Raw genomic sequence first — 13,770 nt, forward strand, 5'->3', positions numbered from 1 at the left:
CAATCCATTCATGGTCACTCGCAAAAGTGAGATCTGATAGATATAGATAAACGGTAAAATAAATATTTTTGGTATTTTTGGTTTATAGATTGGAAACTAAAGATTGCAAAATAGTAGATCGGAAACTAGCAAGATGTAAACGAGATTCAATAATATGGTAAAGAGACCCGGGGACATAGGTTTCAGTAGTGGCTTGTCTCAATATAGCATATAATACGGTGGGTGAACAAATTACTGCCGAGCAATTCATAGAAGAGTGCATGATAACCCACAAGTATAGGGGATCAAGTGTAGCCTCTTTCAATAAGTAAGAGTGTCGAACCCAACGAGGATCTAAAGGTAGAACAAATATTCCCTCAAGTCCTATCGACCACCGATACAACTCTACGCACGCTTAGCTTTCTCTTTACCTAGAACAAGTATGAAACTACAAGGACTTTGTAGGTGTTGTTGGATAGGTTTGCTAGATAATAAAGATCACGTAAATAAAAAGTAGGGGCTGGTTAGATAAAGAAGCAATAAAGTAAATATAGTGAGTTTGGAAAAGTGGTGGTAGGAGTTGCGGAATTGTCTCTAAGCAATTGACTACTTTACTAGACTGATAGCAAGTTTTATGTGGGAGAGGCCACTGCTAGCAGGTCATCCCTGACTTGGAATTCTATGTACTTATGATTGGAACTATTAGCAAGCATCCACAACTACTAATGTTCATTAACGTAAAACCCAACCATAACATTAAGATATATTGGTCCCCTGGGGCGCACCCCCCCTGGGGTACGCCCCCTGCCTCGTGGGCCCCTCGAGCATCATCTCGCATTAATTATTCTTCCCAAAAATCAAAAATATTCCAAAAATATTCTCTATCGGTTTTTATTCTGTTTGGACTCCATTTGATATGGGTTTTCTGTGAAACATAAAACATGCAAAAAACAGGAACTGGCACTGGGCACTGGATCTATATGTTAGTCCCAAAAATAGTATAAAAAGTTGCCAAAAGTATATGAAAGTTGAATAATATTGGCATGGAACAATCAAAAGTTATAGATACGATGGAGACGTATCAGCATCCCCAAGATTAATAATTTTTTATGTGGAACGCTACCTAACATAATCTTGATCGTGTAATCTAATCATGGCATGAATATTAAGACACGAGTGATTCAAGCCAATAGTCTATCATTTGACGTAAAAACAATAATAATTCGGGCATCCCAACAAACAATCATGTCTTTCAAAATATCAATGCTAAAGAACGCTATCCCTACAAAATCATATAGTCTTGTATGCTCCCTTTTCTTAACACAAGGTACCCCTAATGCTCATCTCGGTGTCAGCCAAGCATTTGGTTCATACTTTTTAACGCGCTTCAGCTCTTTCAACCCTCACGTGATACATGAGCGCAAGCCATAGATATAGCACTACAAGTGGAATAGAGTATGATGGTGGAGGTTGTGTGGAGAAGACAAAAGGGAGAAAGTCTCACATCAATGCGGCTAATCAACGGGCTATGGAGATGCCCATCAATTGATGTCAATGCGGGGAGTAAGGATTGCCATGCAATATATGCACTAAGAGCTATAAGTGTATGAAAGCTCAAACTGGAAATTAAGTGGGTGTGCATCCAACTTGCTTGCTCATGAAGACCTCGGGCATTTGAGGAACCCCATCGCAGGAATATACAAGCCAAGTTCTATAATGAAAATTCCCACTAGTATATGAAAGTGATAACTCAAGAGACTCTATATATGAAGAACATGGTGCTATGATGAAGCACAAGTGTGGTAAAAGGATAGTAACATTTCCCCTTTCTTTTCTCTTTTTTTGGCGGGCTTCTTTGGCCCCCTTTTTTATGTAGGCTTATTTGGCCTATCCATTTTTTCATGGGGCAATGCTCTAATAATGATGATCATCACACTTTTATTTACTTACAACTCGATATTACAAATTGATACTAGAACAAAAATATGACTCTATATGAATGCCTCCGGCGGTGTACCGGGATGTGCAATGATCTAGCATAGAAATGACATCAAAAGACATACAAGCCATGAAAACATCATGCTAGCTGTCTTACGATCATGAAAAGCAATATGACAATAAATGCTCAAGTCATGTATATGATGATGATGGAAGTTGCATGGCAATATATCTCAGAATGGCTATGGAAATGCCATGATAGGTAGGTATGGTGGCTGTTTTAAGGAAGATATAAGGAGGCTTATGTGTGATAGAGCGTATCGTATCATGGGGTTTGGATGCACCGGCGAAGTTTGCACCAACTCTCGAGGTGAGAAAGAGCAATGCACGGTACCCTAGAGGCTAGCAAAATGCGGAAAGGTAAGAGTGTGTATAATCCATGCCGCCTGCTGAGTTGGAGAAGTTCCCGGGCCGACTGCTGCAGTCCCCGGGACGGGTTCTGGAGTCCCCGGGCTGGGTGCGGCTGCTGCAGTCCCCGGGCCACCTGCCGAGGTCCCCGCGCCGGCTTCTGAGGCCCTCAAGTCGGATCCGACTGCTTCAGGAGGGGCCGGCACGAAGATGGAGTCTGATTCTGGCGACGATTTGAAAGACGGCTTGAGGAGGTGCCGCAGGGCGACGCCAGCTGGTATTGCTTGTCGGGTGGAGCCGATCCGTGCCAAGGCATTCGCTTGCTCATTGTCATTTCTTGGCACATGGAGGAATTCACACCCCTCAAAATATCCGCTAAGCTATTGTACGAAGAAGCGGTAACTCGCCATATTTGCATCCTTGGTGTCCCAGTCGCCAGGCGACTGTTGTGCCACCAAGTCGGAATAACCATAACACAGGATCCAGCGAATGTCGAGTTCCTTGGCAAGCCGGAGCCCGTGTATGAGTGCTTCGTATTCAGCTACTTTTTTGGAGGCGGCAAAGTGGATTTGCAGCACATATCTGAGATGGTCGCCCTTGGGAGAGGTGAGGACAATGCTGGCTCCCAAACTGGTGTGCATTTTTTATCCATCAAAGTGCATCCGCCAATGGGTGGAGTCTGGTGCTGGCAGCAGGTACTGGGTCTCGGCCCAGTCTACGAGGAAGCCGGCCAGCGCTTGTGACTTGATGGCGGTGTCGGACTGATAGTGGATGGTGCAGGGGGGCAGATCTATGGCCCACTTGGCCAGTCGGCCTGAAGCAAGCGGAGCGGTGCAGACAACAGTGATTGGGTGCTCTTGAAAGGAAGCCTTGAGTTTCTTGGCGGCAAAGTGCACGCCATAGCACATCTTCTGATAGTGGGGGTAATTTTGCTTGGAGGCGGACAGTACTTCACTCAAGTAATACACCGGCCTCTGGACCGGCAGTGGCTTGCCTTCCTCCTTGCGTTCCACCACTATGACTGTGCTGACCACCCGGCTGGTGGCGGCGATGTAGAGGAGCATGGGCTGTAACACCCTCGATGCGACTATAGCTCCCACGTGTCGAGGCACGACTTAGAGACATAATCGCATTGAAGGCATGTGTCGCAAGTGAGGTAATCATCACACAACCCATGTAATACATAAGGGAAAGAGATACATAGTTGGCTTACAATCGCCACTGCACACCATTACATAAATAAAGCATTACATCAAACAGATACAATCAAGGTCCGACTACGGAACCAAAATAAAAGAAGAACCCCAAATGCGACAAGGGTCCCCGATCGACCCCAACTGGGCTCCACTACTGATCAACTGGAACGAAACAACACAAAGGACAAGGTCGTCATCGAGCTCCTCCTGAGCTTGGTTGCGTCATCTGCACGGACTCATTGGCACCTACAAGCTGGTTTTGGAAGTATCTGTGAGCCACAGGGACTCAGCAATCTCACACCCTCGCGATCAAGACTATTTAAGCTTATGGGTAAGGTAAAGGTATGAGGTGGAGCTGCAGCAAGCAACTAGCATATATGGTGGCTAACATACGCAACTGAGAGTGAGAAGAGAAGGCAAAGCACGGTCGATAAAAGTATGATCAAGAAGTGATCCTGGACTACTTATGTCAAGCATAACTCCAACAACCATGTTCACTTCCCGGACTCCGCCGGAAAGAGACCATCACAGTTACACACGCAGTTGATGCGTTTTATTTCGGATCTGGTGTCAAGTTATCTACAACCGGACATTAACAAATTCCCATCTTCCTATAACCGCAGGCACGGCTTTCAAAAGATTATACCCTGCAGGGGTGTCCCAACTTAGCCCATGACAAGCTCTCGCGATCAACGAAGGAATATACCTTCTCCCAGGAAGACCCGATTAGACTCGGAATCCCGGTTTACAAGACATTTCGACAATGGTAAAACAAGACCAGCAAGACCGCCCAATGCGCCGACAATCCCGATAGGAGCTGCACATATCTCGTTCTCAGGGCAACACCGGATGAACACTACATACAACTAAAACCAGACCTCGAGTTTCCCCGAGGTGGCGCTGCAAGTGGCTCTGGTTCGGACCAACACTTAGACAAGCACTGCCCGGGGGGGCTATAATAAAGATGACCCTCGAAAGAGCGACTCCCAAGGGAAAAGTAGGTGGTGGTGAGGCAAATGGTAAAAGTCAATGTTGGGCCTTGCTGGAGGAGTTTTATTCAAAGCGAACTGTCAAGGGGGTCCCATAAATCACCCGACCGTGTAAGGAACGCAAAATCCGGGAACATAACACCGGTATGACAGAAACTAGGCCGGCAAGAGTGGAACAAAACACCAGGCAAAAGGCCAAGCCTTCCACCCTTTACCAAGTATATAGATGCATTAATTATATAAGATATATTGTGATATCCCAACCAAAATACTGTCCACCAAGGAGAAATCTTCAACTTCACCTGCAACTAGCAACGCTATAAGAGGGGCTGAGCAAGCGGTAACGTAGCCAATCAACGGTTTGCTAGGACATGGTGAGTTAGAGGTTTGACATGGCAATTGGGAGGCTGACAAGCAAATGGTAGGCATCGAAGCATTGGCATAGCAAGAGCGAGCAAACTAGCATAGCAAAGATAGTAGTGATTTCGAGGGTATGATCATCTTGCCTGAGATCCCGCAAGGAAGAAGAACGAGTCCATGAAGAAGACAAACGAACGTAGTCGAACGGATCCTCACGCACACGACGTTACCGGAACCAACCCGAAGAAGAAAACACCGGAAAAGAAGCACACGACATAGTAAACAACCACCACATAGACATGGCATGATGCACAATCAAGTATGATGCATGTCCAGTCTAATGAGGCACGGCATGGCAAAATGCACAAGCAATCCTACAAATTAAGTGGAGCTCAATATGCATCGGGATGCATATTGACAGAGCACCACATCAATTATTTAGTTTGATCTCATTTATGTACCCAACAATATTAAATGTTGTTTAAGCATGGCAAGAGGTGAAACATAAAGGGATTGTCTATCTAAACAATTTAAATGGGGCCGGATATAGCAAATGACAAATCCGGTAAATCCCCATATGCATATAGCAAATTAATACAAACAAAAATTTAAATATTTTTAATTGTTGTTATCATGATGCAGATGACATGAACAAGTTCATCCAATTTTAAGCGTTTTTATGAAAATGTTGACATGAGCATGTTATGAAGCATTTGGTCGCCATGGCGGAACGAAAAGGGTGCCACGACAAAGATAGCGAAAATGATGCCACGACAACATTCCGGTCCCGATAGTTCATGGAGATACCGGTGCAAAAGGAAAAGTGACGAGAGCGTGATATCCGATAGAAGGTGGGGTGATCCCGGATACCGGGTTCCCACAAGATGGTGGCATGGCAACGAGGAGAAACATGCACGCGACAATTTCGGACACGGTGCAAACGCGGGCATCTCATACAACACACATGCATTCGTTCCACGGCGGTCGTTCTCGGCGGTTATACCTTTGAAGCGTGCGTTTTGGGGCGGTTCGAGTTCGATGCGGTGTAGATGGAAGTAGACGTTCTCGCAACGGTCGTCCGTAGAGGTGCATCTCGTAGTGGAAGTAGTTGTTCATGTGGCGACGGTAGTTGTACACGTTTCCGTAGATGTTCAGGTCGACGGTAGTTGAACTTGACGCATCGCCGTGTGTAGTCGTACTCAGTGTCCTCGGGGCATCGGCTGTAGTCGAAGTACTTGGCGTGCATCAACTGTTGACCGACAGTGTACAGGAGGCAGCAAGGCATGGCCGACTTGGTGTGCAACCAAAGATGGACTCCGGGCGTCTGGGTTGACTTGGCCACGACAAAGGTAGCAAGGCCAACGGGGCAGCCAGCTCGTCTTGGAGGTGAGCCCTAACGGACAGAGCAGCTCGCGAGGACAACAGCGATGGATTTGGCGCGCGGGGCAGACGACGGGGATGGCCGAGACGAGGAGGACCCGGTCCCTAGGCCTTGGACCTAGCCGGAGACGGGCGAGGGAAGGAGCGGTCAGGCGAGCGACGGGGCACGGTAGGCTGCTGGTGGAGGAGACGCGCGGGCGAGGAGGCGCGCGGGTGAGGAGCAGCACGACAGCAGGGTCGCGCGCAGAGGCGACGAGGAGGAGGCCGCAGGCGAGGGAGGAGGTTGGGCGCGCGGCGCAGCCCGACGGCGACAAGGCAGCAGAGGGACGCGGGCAGGAGGTGAAGAATACGGCGCGGCTCCTGCTCGGCATGGACTCGCCGGCATCAAGGAGGGAGACGGCTGCGGGCGCCATGGAGGGCTCGCGGGGGAGAAGGGCGAGGCCTTGGGCGTAGGCGGAGGCGCGAGGAGCGAGGGGATCGAGAGGATGAAGCGGGGGAGCGGTCGAGCGCGAGGAGAGGGAGAGATGGGGATCGGGCGCAGGAGGTGAGGCGTGCGTGCGGGTGGCGGCGGGCAGGGAATGAGAGGGAGAGAGATCGACGGAGAGAGTCGGGGCCTAGGGTTAGAGGGGTTAGGTGGGCTGGGCCTGAGAGGCCGGTTGGGTCGGCCCAGGTGGAGAGCAAATGGACAGAGGCCTGGCTGGGCAGCTGGGCTGGGCTCTCTCTCTCTCACTAATCTCTATCAGGAAAGAAATAGAGAGAGGAAAAGAAAGAGAGGGTTAGGGAAAGATTATGCGCAAGTGGACAATTTTCCCGGACTCACAAAAAATGAGTCTGATCCAAGAAAAATAGAAATAGGCATGATTGAAAGATTTAAATTCAAACTCATTTGAAATTAACTCAAATGGGTTTGAACGGAAGTGAGGGTTTGGGAAGGTCCAAAAATGTTCGGATTTTTGGTGGAGCTCCGGAAAATGACGAAGTAATTATTGACAAGGTTGGAGACCAAGAATTAAGATAATAAAGGCATTGAGATATTTTGCAAGTGTGTTAAGGTGATTCCAAACAATGGAATATTTTATTATAGCTCCCTAAATATCTGGAGGGTATGTTATAAAGAGAAGTCACCCTTCCCTCGATTTAAATGGATCGAAGATCCATACAATTTATTTAGTTGAGTTTTAAAAATTAAATGGCATGATGGCATGATGACATGATGCAATGAAAAAATAAAAGAGCAAGCACAAAAGAAACACATGGAAAAACTCGGAATAGCTGGAAGTCTTCTGGAGCGTCGGTCTTGGGGCGTTACTACACTCCACCACTACGAGAGGATCTCGTCCCGAGATCTAGGATGGCACCGGAGGGAACAGGAAAAGGAAGAGAAGAGGTAAAACTAAGTTGCTTCTTTGACAAACGAGTGAAACCACGAACCTTGAAGAGGTTAAGCCATTCCAAGAAAAGAATACAACGGAGATAAATGAAGTTGAAAGCACTCCCGTTAAATGGATAAGCATGAAAAGAACACGATCCTGACAAAACAAGAAGATGGGTTGCAGAGAGGAGCATCACAATGCCTCCGGAATAGAAGAAAGAGTGGAATGGAATGAACGAAGTGAAACAAGATCTTGAGAGAGCACGATAACAACAAATGCTAGAACGGAGTTGTTGGAAAACTAACAACGAAAAGATAAGCTTGATATGGTCTTGTGGAGTACATCTCAAATTATGAGGTGACAACCTGCCACTTACGAAAAAACAAGATTGGATTGATATGAACAAGAAGGGAAATTATCAAGAATGACATAATACCACCTCCAATGATACGGTAGAAAGAAAATGCACTTCGGAATGCGAGATGAAGAATGCTTTAGCTCCTTAAAAAGAATCTCGATGAAAACTTCAAGAAGGAATAAAATCCTTGATGAACCATCATGTATAGCCTCCATGAAGAAACTCCGGTAACAAAAGGATGATCAAACGAAAAGAAAGAGAAGTTGAAAATACAAGGTGAAACATTGTAAAGATTTAGATCGATCTTTGGAATGATAATTAGAGCTTGGAACTCCGGGAAAGAAAAGATGAGCATTTGAAACCAAGAAAAGTACGATGAGCCACTCCGGAAAACAGGAATTGAATAAACTCGATGAAACAAGAATAAGAATTACATTATGTTTATCCTTCACCAATTAAATTGATGACAAACAATGGATTCGACACACTACTTATTCTCGTTGAAAGGATTAAGATAGATATAGCGTCAACTTGGAAAGGTCTTCCATGAACCACCGGTGGGATTTGGAAAACAACGAATGAATTGATATGATAAGAAAGAAGAAAAATCTTGAACGAACCACCGGTAGGATTGGAACAACAAATGAATTGATATGATGAACAAGGAAGAGAGATCTTGACAGAACCACGATAAGAATTAAAAATGAACAAAGAAAAGATAAGGAAGACACCGGGAAGAATTAGCAAATGAATGAAGATGCTTGAGAGAATTTAGACCATGAGAACGAAGAGATCACGAGCTGATTAAAGATCACTTGCACGAAGCACCGGTAAAATTGAAGAACATGAGCTGAAAGCTGAGAATGAATAATATTTGAAAAGATGGATTCCTGATAAGAAATTGAGAAGACTCTTGAATTACTCTAGATGGGTGAAAAGAGTTCCCACAATCAGAACAATTATGAGAGGATGGCCTCGAACTAGAACCACGAATCTTGAAGAGAAAAGAGCAAGATTAAGGAGAAACTCTTCTTCGGTCTTCAAATGACAACGAGAAACACCACCGTGAATTGTCGAGGCACTCCGGAATGAATAATGGAAAGGTTTAGCCAACGATGAAAAGAATTTGAAAGGTTTTAGAGGAGGACATTTGACTGATGGCAATTCATTCTTACGTCAAAACTTCGAAAAGAATTTTTGAGGATAGCTCTGGGAGAATTAGAAGAGCCAGGTAAGATCCTGGGAAAAGACCTGTGGGTTAGGGCCCACTCAAAAGAAACACCGTTGAAACGATTTAAAAGAGAGAAAGCACCGGTTGAATTAAATGGTTTGAATGAGATAACAAGCTCGAAATATCTTGAACGGATTGAGAATGGAAACACAAGTCTTCCGAGATATCTTGAGCACTCCAGAACAAATGAAAAGCGAGAAGTGAAAGATTGATAGGTGCACCGGTATGAACAAGCATTTGACACGAGGAAAAAAAATAAGATCAACACCGAAAGCTTGAAATTAAGACCACCGAAGAATAAACAATAATGAAGGATGATGAACTTGAAGCTCGTGAGCATCTTCACGAGGGATCACCGGATCAGAACATTGATCGAAAAGAGTGAAATGACTTCACATGAATAAATGGATACTTGATTAAAATAAATGAGTCCTTGAAGAAAAAGGGGTGGGAGGGCGGGAAAACAAAGACAACTTGGGACGGATGAAACAAACACCGTTGAGAAAAGTGAGAGGTGATCTTGCGAATGTTGAAATGATCGGATCCACTTGAAAAGAAGCACACCGGTTGGAAAGAATTGACATGACAATCTCGATGATCGAAAGGATTAGCACTCCCATAGAAATATGAGAACACCATTTAAGAAAGGTATGGATTCAACATTTGACTCGAAGCAACTCGAATACCACAAATAAAACAAAACAAAGGATTGGCTTGCAGAATAAGCCGGAACAAACATATGATAGAGATTTCGTCCGAAGTTTTCGTGGTGGGGCCTACATGGGCTCGATCGTACAACACCATCATGTACAAGGCAGTGCACATGACATACGAAGCGTCCCCGAGTCGGCATAGCCAAGGACTCTTTAAGACACAACGAGGCCACTGTAAAACCGACCGTGAATAGGCGGACCACTAGACGTCGAACCCCAATTTCATATCATACATCTGTCGGAAAGATATCCTAAGATCTACTTGAATTCCCACCTATGAAACTCCCGAAATTTTCCGGTTATGCAATCAGGTGTTGGGGATACAGGGGAAGCATAATATCTCACCCAAACTAGCAAATCCTACATCCAGCTGTATCCATCCTTCAACACATAACCAAGAAACCTTCGGAAATCATCTACCTCAACCTTCGAAAAGCATCCGTTATACAAGTTATGGCGATACTCCCGAACTCGCCCCAGTACTGGGTTATCGGGGTTATCTCACCAACAACTGCATAAAAGAGATTTTCGATGTCGGCGTACTAAACTCAGGTATTCCAGAACTGCAACGATAAAATTATGATGACAACACCTCAGAGCTCAACTCCCCGGGACACTTCCACAAAACCCCTGACAGGAGGCACCAAGACACTGATCTCATCATAAAACCATCGAAACGATTCCAAGATACCCGCGTGATCCTAAAAATTTTTTAGTGAAATTTGAGAAGAGAAGAGTCAAAACTCTACATCAGGATGCCTCGCAAGAGTGACGAAGGGACTGAGGAGTAAAAAGAATTCCTAAACTCTCCGATATATAGTTCCTAAATGACTCAAAACATTTTTCTAGACACAACTCGGCCACTAAAAACGATCAAGCAATGGGGCTCCTAAGGTCGGGGAAGGCTCTGATTACCAACTTGTAACACCCTCGATGCGACTATAGCTCCCACGTGTCGAGGCACGACTTAGAGACATAATCGCATTGAAGGCATATGTCGCATGGGAGGTAATCGTCACAAAACCCATGTAATACATAAGGAAAAGAGATACATAGTTGGCTTACAATCGCCACTGCACACCATTACATAAATAAAGCATTACATCAAACAGATACAATCAAGGTCCGACTACGGAACCAAAATAAAAGAAGATCCCCAAATGCGACAAGGGTCCCCGATCGACCCCAACTGGGCTCCACTACTGATCAACTGCAACGAAACAATACAAAGGACAAGGTCGTCATCGAGCTCCTCCTGAGCTTGGTTGCGTCATCTACACGGACTCATCGGCACCTACAAGCTGGTTTTGGAAGTATCTGTGAGCCACAGGGACTCATCAATCTCACACCCTCGCAATCAAGACTATTTAAGCTTATGGGTAAGGTAAAGGTATGAGGTGGAGCTGCAGCAAGCAACTAGCATATATGGTGGCTAACATACGCAACTCAGAGCGAGAAGAGAAGGCAAAACACGGTCGATAAAAGTATGATCAAGAAGTGATCCTGGACTACTTACGTCAAGCATAACTCCAACAACCGTGTTCACTTCCCGGACTCCGCCGGAAAGAGACCATCACGGTTACACACGCAGTTGATGCGTTTTATTTTGGATCTGGTGTCAAGTTATCTACAACCGGACATTAACAAATTCCCATCTGCCTATAACCACAGGCACGGCTTTCGAAAGATTATACCCTGCAGGGGTGTCCCAACTTAGCCCATGACAAGCTCTCGCGATCAACGAAGGAATAGACCTTCTCCCAGGAAGACCCGATCAGACTCGGAATCCCGGTTTACAAGACATTTCGACAATGGTAAAACAAGACCAGCAAGACCGCCCGATGCGCTGACAATCCCGATAGGAGCTGCACATATCTCGTTCTCAGGGCAACACCGGATGAACACTACGTACAACTAAAACCAGACCTCGAGTTTCCCCGAGGTGGCGCTGCAAGTGGCTCTGGTTCGGACCAACACTTAGACAAGCACTGGCCCGGGGGGGCTATAATGAAGATGACCCTCGAAAGAGCGACTCCCAAGGGAAAAGTAGGTGGTGGTGAGGCAAATGGTAAAAGTCAATGTTGGGCCTTGCTGGAGGAGTTTTATTCAAAGCGAACTGTCAAGGGGGTCCCATAAATCACCCGACCGTGTAAGGAACGCAAAATCCGGGAACATAACATCGGTATGACGGAAACTAGGCTGGCAAGAGTGGAACAAAACACCAGGCAAAAGGCCAAGCCTTCCACCCTTTACCAAGTATATAGATGCGTTAATTATATAAGATATATTGTGATATCCCAACCAAAATCCTGTCCACCAAGGAGAAATCTTCAACTTCACCTGCAACTAGCAATGCTATAAGAGGGGCTGAGCAAGCGGTAACGTAGCCAATCAAAGGTTTGCTAGGACATGGTGAGTTAGAGGTTTGACATGGCAATTGGGAGGCTGACAAGCAAATGGTAGGCATCGAAGCATTGGCATAGCAAGAGCGAGCAAACTAGCATAGCAAAGATAGTAGTGATTTCGAGGGTATGATCATCTTGCCTGAGATCCCGCAAGGAAGAAGAACGAGTCCATGAAGAAGACAAACGAACGTAGTTGAACGGATCCTCACGCACACGACGTTACCGAAACCAACCCGAAGAAGCAAACACCGGAAAAGAAGCACACGACATAGTAAACAACCACCACATAGACATGGCATGATGCACAATCAAGTATGATGCATGTCCAGTTTAATGAGGCATGGCATGGCAAAATGCACAAGCAATCCTACAAATTAAGTGGAGCTCAATATGCATCGGGATGCATATTGACAGAGCACCACATCAATTATTTAGTTTGATCTCGTTTATGTACCCAACAATATTAAATGTTGTTTAAGCATGGCAAGAGGTGAAACATAAAGGGATTGTCTATCTAAACAATTTAAATGGGGCCGGATATAGCAAATGACAAATCCGGTAAATCCCCATATGCATATAGCAAATTAATACAAACAACAATTTAAATATTTTAATTGTTGTTATCATGATGGAGATGACATGAACAAGTTCATGCAATTTTAAGCGTTTTTATGAAAATGTTGACATGAGCATGTTATGAAGCATTTGGTCACCATGGCAGAACGAAAAGGGTGCCACGACAAAGATAGAGAAAATGATGCCACGACAACATTCCGGTTCCGATAGCTCATGGAGATACCGGTGCAAAAGGAAAAGTGACGAGAGCGTGACATGCGATAGAAGGTGGGGTGATCCCGGATACTGGGTTCCCACAAGATGGTGGCATGGCAACGAGGAGAAACATGCACGCAACAATTTCGGACATGGTGCAAACGCGGGCATCTCATACAACACGCATGCATTCGTTCCACGACGGTCGTTCTCGGCGGTTATACCTTTGAAGCGTGCGTTTCGGGGCGGTTCGAGTTCGATGCGGTGTAGATGGAAGTAGACGTTCTCGCAACGGTCGTCGGTAGAGGTGCATCTCGTAGTGGAAGTAGTTGTTCATGTGGCGACGGTAGTTGTACACGTGTCGGTAGATGTTCAGGTCGACGGTAGTTGAACTTGACGCATCGCCGTGTGTAGTCGTACTCGGTGTCCTCGGGGCATCGGCTGTAGTCGAAGTACTTGGCGTGCATCAACTGTTGACCAACAGTGTACAGGAGGCAGCAAGGCATGGCCGACTTGGTGTGCAACCAAAGATGGACTCCGGGCGTCTGGGTTGACTTGGCCACGACAAAGGCAGCAAGGCCAACGGGGTAGCCAGCTCGTCTTGGAGGGGAGCCCTAACGGACAGAGCAGCTCGCGAGGACAACGGCGACGGATTTGGCCTGCGGGGCA

This window comes from Triticum dicoccoides, chromosome 7B, assembly GCF_002162155.2.
Source record: "Triticum dicoccoides isolate Atlit2015 ecotype Zavitan chromosome 7B, WEW_v2.0, whole genome shotgun sequence".
NCBI classification, from domain to species: Eukaryota; Viridiplantae; Streptophyta; class Magnoliopsida; order Poales; family Poaceae; genus Triticum; species Triticum dicoccoides.